Source organism: Pteropus alecto, unplaced genomic scaffold (genome assembly GCF_000325575.1).
Source record: "Pteropus alecto unplaced genomic scaffold, ASM32557v1 scaffold7, whole genome shotgun sequence".
Classification (NCBI taxonomy): domain Eukaryota; kingdom Metazoa; phylum Chordata; class Mammalia; order Chiroptera; family Pteropodidae; genus Pteropus; species Pteropus alecto.
In genome coordinates, this window is record NW_006494614.1 from 32,330,953 (window position 1) to 32,342,697 (window position 11,745).

Consider the following 11,745-nt stretch of genomic DNA (forward strand, 5'->3'; position numbering starts at 1 on the left):
AGACAGGGACAGAGAGAAAGAATGAGATTTTCATTTGTTATGAATTCAGTTTACTCCAAGTTCACTTTGGGTGCACATATTTGGTTTTAGCTTGGTTTGGTTTTGCTTTTCTAATGTTACTTGTGCTTAAATAGTATCTTCATGGAAAGAGCTGAGGTTTATATACCAGAAAAACTCAGGAACCCTTTCTGCAGTTCCTGTACTGTACCCTCCTCCTCTGCCCCTGATGCCTTTACACCTGTAGTTCCATCTGCAAATACTTCCACTCTCATCATTGGCCTGGACACTGTCCTTCATCCTCCAGTATAAGCTTAGCCCTCCTTTCCTCAACAAAACCACACCCCAATCCCACTGCTAAACGCTCTGTTTTGCCTCAAGTCTGCAAGCAACGTAAGAGCACTAAGTAATGACCTCATATGTTAGTGCAGGCCAGCCCTGGCACAGTGCCTAATAAAGATACTCAACAACAACAACAAAAAAATTGTAAAGTGATCGAATGAATCGATTAATTAATAAACCCCAAATCAATCCCCTTTTAAAGCTGTTTTTACCACCTGAGTTAGCCAGGAATCCTTAGCTGAATAACATTCAACTCTAAGGAGCTTTAGTAACAATATGAACTTAGATATGTTAACATCTTTGTGTGTAACATCTCAGTTTTTCATCTGTAAAATGGAAATAACATTAGTAAATAGTGACATAATACATGTAAATAAATAACTTAGAGTAACACTTGGCACATAATATGAATTTAATATTAACTATAATTGAGGTGATGGTGAAATACAGATGGGTGACATACATAGAATGGGTGAATAGACATAGAATGGGTGAATTATGGATTATGGAAGAATAATATACTTAGTATTTACAAATATATGTTCAGTATTTTCTATTTTTTTATAGTTTACTAAATTGTTACACAGTGAATATCCTTATAACAGGGGTCCTCAACCTTACGACTGTGGACTAGTATAAGTCCGTGGCCTGTTAGGAACAGGGCCGCACAGTAGAAGATGAGCAGTGGGCAAGGGAAAGAAGCTTCCTTCATCTGTATTCGTAGCCGTTCCCCAGTGCTATTATCACCTCCTCAGTTCCACCTCAGATCATCAGGCATTAGATGCTCCTAGGAGCACCAGTCCCTGGTGCCAAAAAGCTTGGGGACTGCTGCTGTATAACCACCCAAGTCAAAAAAACCAGAATCTCGCCGGGGGTCTCCATATGCCTCATCCCAATCACAGCATCTTCTCTCCCTCTTAGATTCTGTTCTTGCCATTTTTTCTCATAAATTTTAAAGTTCATTTTAATCTAGAAATTAGATTAAATTAGAAAAGGCTCCTCTTTTATCTCTTTCTCATTCTATTTATTTATTTTTACAATGTTTTTGCTAAAGAGCTCAGGTTGCTTGTCTTGTTTCCCACAGTCTGGATTGTGCTGATTGCCTCTTCATGAAATCATCCAACATATTCTTATATCTTCTTTATGGCCTGGAAATTGGCAGATGGAAGTAGAGATTTGATCAAATCAGCTTCATTTCATTTAACAAAATGTAGATAGTGACATATACTTTAATCGGGAGGCACATAATGCCCAATTTTTCCTCCTTTTTAATGTTCGCAGTCATTGATGCTCAATGCATAGATCTATAAATTCATTGCTGGTTGCAAAATAATAATAGTCTATCATTTTATTTTCATTTATTAGCTGGAATAATAAGAAGATACTTCCCTTCATTTACTACCTGGTGTTACAACTCGCAGGGGAAAGTCAGGATAAACCTTCATGCTTTCTTTTTATTTACCTGGTTTTCAAGATAAATTAGTTTTCTGTCATCTTCTGACATGATGAATTACTTTTTAATATTATTATAAATTCATGGGTTTGAGTCCATTTCAACTTTATTTTTGTTGAAACTTAAATTGTCCCATCTTTGGCTAGTAAGAGTCTCTGAGTTTGCTCCTGAGTGCTTCCAACATAACTATAGCTGTCTTCAATAGCTTTCTTGCTGATCTTGTACATTTCCTGCACTGGAATATAAATTAACTATTTGTGCGAGAAGCCCAGAGTTTCTTTAGATGGGATATAGTATTGGAAAACAAGAAAGAATCAGGTTGCTAGAAATTCTATTGATCTTGGGTCAGTCATTGTTTCTAGGCATCTTCGGTGGACAGAGTTAGGAGTTTTTAACTAACATTTCAACTCAAAATCAGGATTATAGGGTGTTTAGTTTTCTGTTTCACCTCTACACCTGTTCTCCCACACTAAGAATATGGTTTTCAAACATCCAGGGCCTGATAGAATTAGAAGACTCCTCACTTATTTATTGGCTTTCTCCTACATTCTACATACAACTGTTTCATAATAGTGCCACCAATACTACTACTACGCAATGTGATCACTAAAAACAATGAAAGATAAAAGCACTACAACCAAGGCCATTATTAAAAACAACTAAAGTGTTCTGGTTCCAATTCTAAAGAGCAGAGGATTTCTTTTACACCACCAAGAAATTCTCTGGATATCAACTAGGTATTCTACAACTCAATTCTGATAGCGTCTACAGAGACATATTGTTAGATTCCACAGGTTAATATTCAGTCCTATAACTCACCCCCCATACAGATACACACACCAATTGCAAGCCCACATTGTTACTTGTGCTTCTGACTAACTGGCCATACATAAATCAGAGGTTTCCACTACCTTCTTTGGGTTCAATTAATTTGCTAGAGAGGCTCACTTAACTCAGAGTGACATTTTACTTACTAAATTGCCAGTTTATTATAAAAGCTTATAATTCTGGAACAGCCAGGTGGAAGAGACGTATAAGACAAGGTAAGGAGAAAGGGCACAGAGCTTCCATGCCCTCTCTAGGTGTGCCACTCTCTCAGCAATACCACATGTTCACAAACTCAGAAACTCTCTGAATCCAGTCCTTTTAGGTTTTTATGAAGACTTCACATAGGCATGAATGATTAAATCATTATCCATTGGTGTTTGAACTCCATCTCCAGTCTCTCTCCTTCCTCGGAGGTCTGAAGGTGGGACTAAAATTTCCAACCCTCTAATCACATGGTTGGCTCCACTACCAATCAGCCCCTATCCTTATGGTCTTTCCAAAAGTCACCTTATTAACATAACAAAGGAAACCTTTATTACTCTCAACATTTAGAAAATGCCAATGGTTTTGGGAACTGTGAGCCATAAAACCTGAACAAAGACCAAATATACGTTTCTTATTATAAATCACAATATCACACATACATTCCTTATTCTCCTGCCATTTTTTAAAATGTCTTACTATATCTATGCTATCAAAGCATGTCTGTGCACACTATTTCCTCTGGTCTTAATTGTACAACTAGCTATCTCGTACTTACTGCTTACTTCCACGTCTATAATCCCATGTCTGTCTAGTCATTCCTGATTTTCTGAAGCTCTTTCACTGGTGCATTTCTTTTTTAATGAGGCTCCTAGCCGCAATGTCTCCTGAGTTCTCGAATATTGGCCAATTTGTCAGTGTCATTGTCATTTATACTTGAGGGACAGTTTTGCTGAATGTAAAATTCTTGGTCACATTTTCTTGAATATCTTAAATACGGTACTCCATCTTTTTCAGGAATTTTTGAATTTTTGACATTAATATTGAAAACTTGGATAATAATCTAATTTTCTTTTTCTCATAAGCCATGTGCTTTTCTTGCCTAGATAGCTAAAGAAATTTTTGGTGGACATTTTACCTTGAATTCTTTTATTTCTTTATTTGGTTTTTTTTCCATTGCAGCTTTATTAAGGTATAATTCACATAAAATTAAATCGCTCCTTTAAAGTGAATGATTCAGTGCTGTTTTAGTATATTCACAAAGTTGTACAACTATCATAATTATCTAATTTGGAGATATTTTCATCACACTCAAAAGAAACATATCTATTATCACTCCATGCTCCAAACTCCTGGCAATCACTAATCCATTTTGTGTCTCTAGAGACTCGTCTATTGTGCACATCTCATGTAAATGAAATCATACAATATATCAGCCTTTTATGACTTCTTTCCCTCAACATAATGTTTTCAAGGTTTATTAGTTCTGTAGCACAGATCAGTATTTTATTTTTTCTGTTGCTAAATAATATTCCACTGTATCAATGTACTACATTATGTTTATTCACCAGTTGATGGACATTTGAGTTGTTTCCATCTTTTGGCTATTATGAATAATACTACTATTAACGTTCATGTACAACTTTTTTTGTGAACTTTTTTTTTCTGTTGGATACATACCTAGGAATAGAATTGCTGAGTCATATGTTAACTCTATGCTTAATATTTTATCTTCATTTGTTTTTTTTTGTTTTTTTTTAATTTTAAGTGTTTTTCTCCAATTCATTTATGGCATTTTCCTGTGAGGTAACTTCCATTTGCCAAGAACAAATCTTCACAAATGGTGGATTTGTAAAAATGCTTTGGGTGATAAGTAACATAAACCCAATGTAAAATGGCTTTATTAATAAGCGTTGCTTAACTGAGCAATTCAAGGCACCATCAATAACCAAAATTCCCTCCACATTCTACTTTTTCATTTCTTTTCAATATTGCAAAATGATTGCAATAGCTTAGTGGGTTTCCTCATATCAATGTAAAAAGTCAGAAAGATGAACTATCTGTTGATTGTGTCTCTTTTAAAATTGTGGTAAAAGCACATAACATGAGATCCTATAAATTCTTTAGACTCTTCACTCTTTTTTATTCTTTTTGTTTTTGCTCCTCTGACTAGGTAAGTTCCAACAATTCATCTTTGAGTTCACTGATTCTTTCTTGTGTTTGGTCAAATCTAGAGTTGAACCCCTCTATCGAATTTTGCATTTCAGTTATGGCATTCTTCAGTTTCAAAATTTCTGTTTGGTTCTTTTTCATACTTTCTTTTTTGTTGAAATTCTCATTTTGTTTATGCATTGAACTCTTGAGTTCATTAATATTTTTATGATTGTTATTTTGAGTTCTTTATCAAATAATTCATATACCTCCATTTCTTTAGGGTTAGTTTCTGGAGATCTACTTTGTTCCTTTGTTTGGCCTATTTTCCTTGTTTCTCATGTTCCTTGTAACTTTGTGTTGGCATCCCATATTAGAAAAAACAACCATGTCTCTTTATGAACTGGCTTAATACAGAGCAAGACCACGAATTAGCCTTGCTACAGGTTCTGGGGACCTCTCAACCCTTTCCTATGGGTGTGCCTTCTCTGAATTTGTATATGAGTTTCCTAATTAGGATTTGCTGGTTTGTTTTTTTTCTAGAGCTCATAATCTCTTGCTCCCTCTGGTGTCTGTCTGCTCACCACCATACATACCACCCGGCTCCTTTTTGTTCTCAGTAGGCCCCAGGCATTTAGAGTATACCAGTTCCAATCCATGCTCCCTGAGACAGGTGAGACAGAAATCAGTCCTTTGAGCAACCTCCCAAAAGTCAGAGTGTTGGATATAAGTCCAATCTTTGCTTCCCCTCCCCAGGAAGGAGCCAGGAGCTGAGCGTTTCCTCCCAAGCCTATGTCACTATACCAAGAGAGGAACTACATGAGAAGGTGCCATGAATTTTCTACCAGTTTTGATGCACCTGGTTTTATGCTCACCTGGGGTACAGTAGCCTCTTAACTAGCTTCTGAATTTCTCACAAAGGGAATTAATCCAGATATTGTTGTTGAATTGAATTTCCATGAGAGGAAGAGAGAATGAGGCATCCTATTCCACAATCTTGCTGACTTTATTCTCCTATAGTGTCTCATTTTAAGAGCTAAGAATTCCTTACTAGAAGATCCCAAATAGATTTTTTAAAAATCTCATTGACCAAAATTAGGTCCATGTCTCTTCTTAAGGTGTCAATGACAGTGGGTTCCAATTGTACTAGGAACCAGAACAAGTAAGTTTTAATTCTGGAAGGAGAATATTGAAAAGAGAGTACTTCATTCTACAGTTTAAAAAGTAGGGGCTTTTTAGAAATTTGTAGGAAGGAAAGATGCTGTAGAACACAAATCGTGTTAATATCACAGATAAACAATGTTTTGTGAAGCCTCTGTCTATTTAACCAATATGGATCAGCAAAAATCAGCATGTCAACACCATGTAGAGGCTTAATCTTTCATGATTCTGTTAAAGAAATACATAGGGCAGCCAGAGTGATCTGTTCACCAGACCACTCTCCTATAGCTGGGGCCCACTCACAGGACCATGAGACAACCCTCTAGGAACAACTCTCTGAGCATCTTAGTGAACCTGTTTGATCCAAGCATGGGATAGAGGATTAAGATATCCTAAATGGATATTACTGTTGACCTTGACTCATTTCAGCAACCAAGAGGAATTCAGACATTTTTGAGGAAGGTACTCTAAAACTCAGCTCTCCCTTAAGTACAGAGCTTAGAAAATGGACCTCACTTGCCCATGGATAAGGGGAATACTGAGGATCTCTATTCCCCATGGATAAGGGGAATACTGAGGATCTGAGCTGGTTTAGACAACAGAGAATGGTTCTTGGGGAGGGAAAAGAAGAGCACAGAGAAGAGTGTTGTCAAAGAGCTAACCTGCAACAGTTTGAGGTAGGAGTGATAACAGGTTTCATCTTGAACATAGACTGCAACTATTTGATTATGGCTGCCTGGAACTCTGCGTGGATGATTCTGAAGCCAAACCTAGATTCCATAGCTCAAGACCATGATCAGGAACTAATTCTACTGTGAGTTCAGAATGAGGGATAGGAGAGACTAATGTCAGATGTTTGCCATCTGACTGGAAAGAATTGTCTCAACTCTTCCACCTTGAATCTGTATAAAGGCTTACATATATAATCTCACTGGTATTCATTGATCTGTTTAGATTATTCTAGCACCATAGCTGCTAGTGATGTGTAGTACAGGACTGTGCTACTTGTGTGGGTGTGTATGTATGTGAGAGAAAGCGTGCATGTGTGTGTGTGTGTGTGTGTGTGTGTGCGGGTGTGTGTGTATGTGTGTGTCTTGGGAAGTAAGTTGGGAAGCACTTAGAGATGGGGAGAATATGACTGGATTAAAAATGAAAGATTTATTTGACAACTCATCTTTTTTTTTTTTCTTTGCCCACTGGATTCCCATCCTTGAATCTGGTGACCGTGCTAACAGGCTGTGACACTGCCTGAGCCAAAGGCCTAAGATGACTGCCTAATCAGCTTTTATACCCTGAGAATTGACAGAAGTGTTTGTCAGGAAAATCTTCACTTAGATTATATCTGGGCTGGCCCTCGTGGAGAAGGGAAGTTTTCTTTGTAAGAAATATCCAAAAATCATTCCCCAGAGCAGTTCAGCAAAGCAGAAATTTATCAAATATACAAAGAATTTTTCTTAGTTAAGTTCTGGCTCTAGGCATATGTGGAGATAGGATATAAGCTAAAAGGAGCAGTCAGTCAGCCACAGTTTTCCATTTATAATTTTTATTAATTGAAAAGATAAAAATTACTAAGAAAATGGTCTGACATGTAAAGTCTAAAAAGGTATCTTGTGAAACAAACATGACTTTGGGTTTCAGAGTTAATATGCAACCTTAGTCTCATATACTCTACTCCATTTAAATCCACTAAAGTAAGCACAACTCTCACATGACCAGTCAATAGAAACTGAAAAGTTTTCTGGGCATTTTTCCAGAAAGTAAAGTGTATTTTCAATCAACAGCACTTTTCACTGTTTCTCCCAATATTACTATTTACTTCTAAGATAGAGTGGAAAACATAGGTCACCTTCACGAGAGTTTATTATTCAATACATAACTACCAATGGAGACCCCCAAATGGTTCAATTTTAGTGAACCCCCATGTCTTTCCTGTATAGGATGATGCTGGGGCTTGAAATCTCCACAACTGTAACAGAGACTTGAATATGGCAAGTTTTCTAGAATGTACGTTCATAGAGTTAAGGGGTCAGCACCTAAGGTAAGTAAGTGTCAGGTCAGAGCCCAAGATTTGGTTAAACTCAATTTACAAATCTGAAGGGATCCGAGCAATAAGGGAGAACCTGAACATGTCAGTGGCCAAGAGGCAAAGTAGACAAATACAATTTTTATGCTTTTGTTTTTATTTCTTTTACTGTGATGTTTACAATTTACTTAACTTCTGTAGTATTTTCACTTTCTATAAAAGAATAAAAGAAGGGGAAGAAGCTGTGGTAGATTTTTAGCTGAAAATTTTAGATACTACTTTCTATAGACTTATGGCATAACAATATTATTTTACTTCTTTGGAAGGGATCTGAGGGAAAAAAAACCTTTTTATTTAGGAAAATTAATAAGCCACTTGGCTAGGTAGGGAGAACATCTGAAAAAGAGATATTAAAATAGTTGCATAAAAATTAAGAAGTGATCTATGCATGGAACAGAGATAGGGAGAAGAAGATGGAAGAAAGTAGAAAGCTTCTGGGTAAAAGCTAGACAGGATTTGACATAAATGCTTCATTCCCTTTTAAGAATAGGGAAGTCTAAAATCCAGTTTAAATAGTCCGCCACCTGATACCACACTATAAATCCTTATCTCCCCTTCCTTCACCATTATACACAAATCTCCAATGAAGGTCTATTCCTTACCTTGTTGGAAGGGATTTTTAGGTGGGGATTATCAAGTTAAGAGGTCATAACTCGCAAAAAAGACATTTAAGAGTATAGTGGCAAGATGAAAAGTAGAGGATGGATATTCCACAGAGGCTCAGAGTTTGTTCTAGAGGAGATTAAGAAAAATATATGTTTTTGAGAATTCACAAAAATCCTGGAGAGGGCATTGGATTTCTCTTACCAAGAAGGTATGTGTTCAAGCCAGTCTTAACTAGAAGTAGCATTCAAAATATGCTACTGAGAGCAGTTTAGCAAATGTATTCTGAGATGGTAAATAAATCACACTGGCTTTCTTGACTTTTCAGGGAACAGCATGGTGTAACAGCAGTTTTCACATCAGAGCGGTAAAGCACACTGAGAAAAAGGGGTGAAGGACATCTGGAATACCACCGAAATGCATATTATCTCTAAATTCTCTTTTATCATGATGGAGTGCTGAGTGAGGCAGAATAAAGAAAAATACATTAGTCCTTCTTCAGAGTTTAAGAAACAAGTCACCTTGAGGCAGATTTTGTTAAATTGGGAAGAATTGCTTGAACAGTATGGGGCCCATCAAGACTGGCTGAGAGAGGTGGAACTTGGATTCCCAAAAGGGAGTTGAGGTGCATAAAGGAGTCTTTGGCCAAAGGGAACCAGAGCACAATGTCAGGATGTGATCATTCATATTTACTACTCATAGGGCTGGTGGAGATGTGAGCTATTAATCTGAAAAATAAAATAATTGAAGATATTTGCAGCCCAGGCTAATGGAGAGGTTCTCACCTGTTATGATCTCTATTCAGTGGCTCTTAGTGATGTTCCCTTATAGAAGGGGGTGTTTTTTCCAAAGGATTCTTATTTATTTGGCATGTGGTGGGAGAAAAATGGAAAAACATTTTTAGCATATGAAAAACTTTGGAGCAAAAAAAAAGACCAAAATTCAAATCTACTCTTCACACATCCTAGCCTTGAGATTTAATCTCCCTTAACTTCGGTTTACTTCTCTCTATTACTGGGGCAGTAATGTCCACTTTGTTTGCCTTTGGGAAAGGTTAAATTAAAATAAAGTAACATATGTAGATGAGTCTGTCTCTGATATTGGGACTTTCAGGGGCTCATAAAAGATGCTAGTTCTTTCATTCCTTAGTTCCAATTTGTGTATGAAAGGAAAATGAAAGAAAAAATATAAACTATTCCTTTAATCATCCCTATTTCATGCCCTGTATACTTGACTTGAAATTCATTCTAAATTATTAATATTCATGATCAAAACAATGGCGAGTCTTTTTCCCTTCTGCAAAATAAGGCAGTATTTTGCCAATTCGAGGTTACTTATTATTCCTATCATAAACTTAGCCTAACTGCATTCGATTTAATTACATTATTCACCCTTATTTGATTGATGCAAAAACATTTAATATATGTTCTCTCTTATTTTCTCCCATCACCAATAAAATAAACAATGTCATAACATGCTTTTCTTAACCATATAGAACATCCTATTCTTTCCATTTATCTACTATACTGATCTAAGGATCTGTGGCTATCAAAATTTGCATAATGATCACCCAGAGATCTTATTTAAAAAGCAGATTTCTGGGCTCTACTTCTTTTATTCTGATTCAATAGTTATGGAAAAGGACAAGAAAGTGACTTTAAAAACGCATCTTCACTCATTTTGATACAAGTATTCTTGGTCACTCTGAAAGATGTAGCTAAGACTGTTAAGAGGCCCATAGTGCTGAAACATAATCCTATTTTCCCCAAATTATTCTGTTCCTCAATTTCAAAACTTAGAGTCAAGGTTCCTAAAACTGAGCAACAAAATTACACTATTATTTTAACTGGAAGGAAATAAGAAAAGAAAAATCTAGTCCGACACATACTGTGCAAATGAAAACACTGAGCCTCAAAGAGTACCCAAAAAGTCACAAATTTATCTTGGAATTTTTTACCTAAGACTACTCTATTTTCTCTCCTACATGAGCACGGTGTCTCAACATCCATGTTTGCAGTAAATACAACCTTAAGAGTAACTGTGTGCTTGTGCATTATATGTGTATGCTTGTCAAAGATGAAATCCTCTCTAGACAAGTTTAAAGCATTAAAAATAATTAAACATTAATAATTTAAAGCATACTCTAATAATATAAAAATTTTTTCTGCTCCGAGCTAAAGGTCACTTTAAAATTATTTACTTCACATGTATTTTCATCATTTTATCAATATGATAAATTTGAGCGAGAGCTTTTTGGAGAAAAGATCATCCCAAATGGAACTGTGATTTTCAACTTTTATTTTTAGAAGCACTAAAATGCGATACTTTAAAACTTGGATTCATCCTAGTTCAGGGTAGGTCCTTGAACAAAAATCACTGTAGCAGTTCAATGCATTTTGTTTAGAGATTCGACTGTTTTTCTGCAAGTAAAATCTGTGATTAGTGGTAGAATAGGAAACTCTGAGAAAAACATACATACATATTATAATGTTCTCCCTCTTTGAAAAATGTCATTAGTTTTGGGCATGAAAGAATGATGGGAAAGAAATTTCCTTCCTAAGATTATTAACCTAGAATATAATAATTAACAAAGCTGGAGTTTTCTTGGTGGTATACTTTCCCAAATTCTATTGAACCTATCTAATGTTTCTTTAACTGCAAAAAATTTTAAAATATTCTTAGGACAGCCTATCACATATTGTTCAAAATCTACTTCTTTTTCTAATCTTAAGTGACTCAAGTAAAAAGTTGCATATATTATATCTGTTTCATTTATATCTGTTCTTCAAAAAAATATATACTGCCATCTTTAATTTCTACACTATTTCTATAATTTTTACCTAAACTAGAATTGATTAAAAAAAAAAAAGACTGAAATGTGACTTCTATTCCCTTGAATAATTTAATTCAGCTCAAATTTATTTGAAAATGCCTCCTAAGCCTTGTAAGAAATATTTTGCAATCTCATTCCCATTATATCCCTTCTTTTTTCTATTAATACTTTCACAAAGCATGCTCTTGGCTAAATATTGCACAGGGGGTTCTTCCTTCCTTCCTTCCTTCCTTCCTTCCTTCCTTCCTTCCTTCCTTCCTTCCTTCTTTCTTTCTTTCTTTCTTTCTTTCTTTCTTTCTTTCTTTCTTTCTT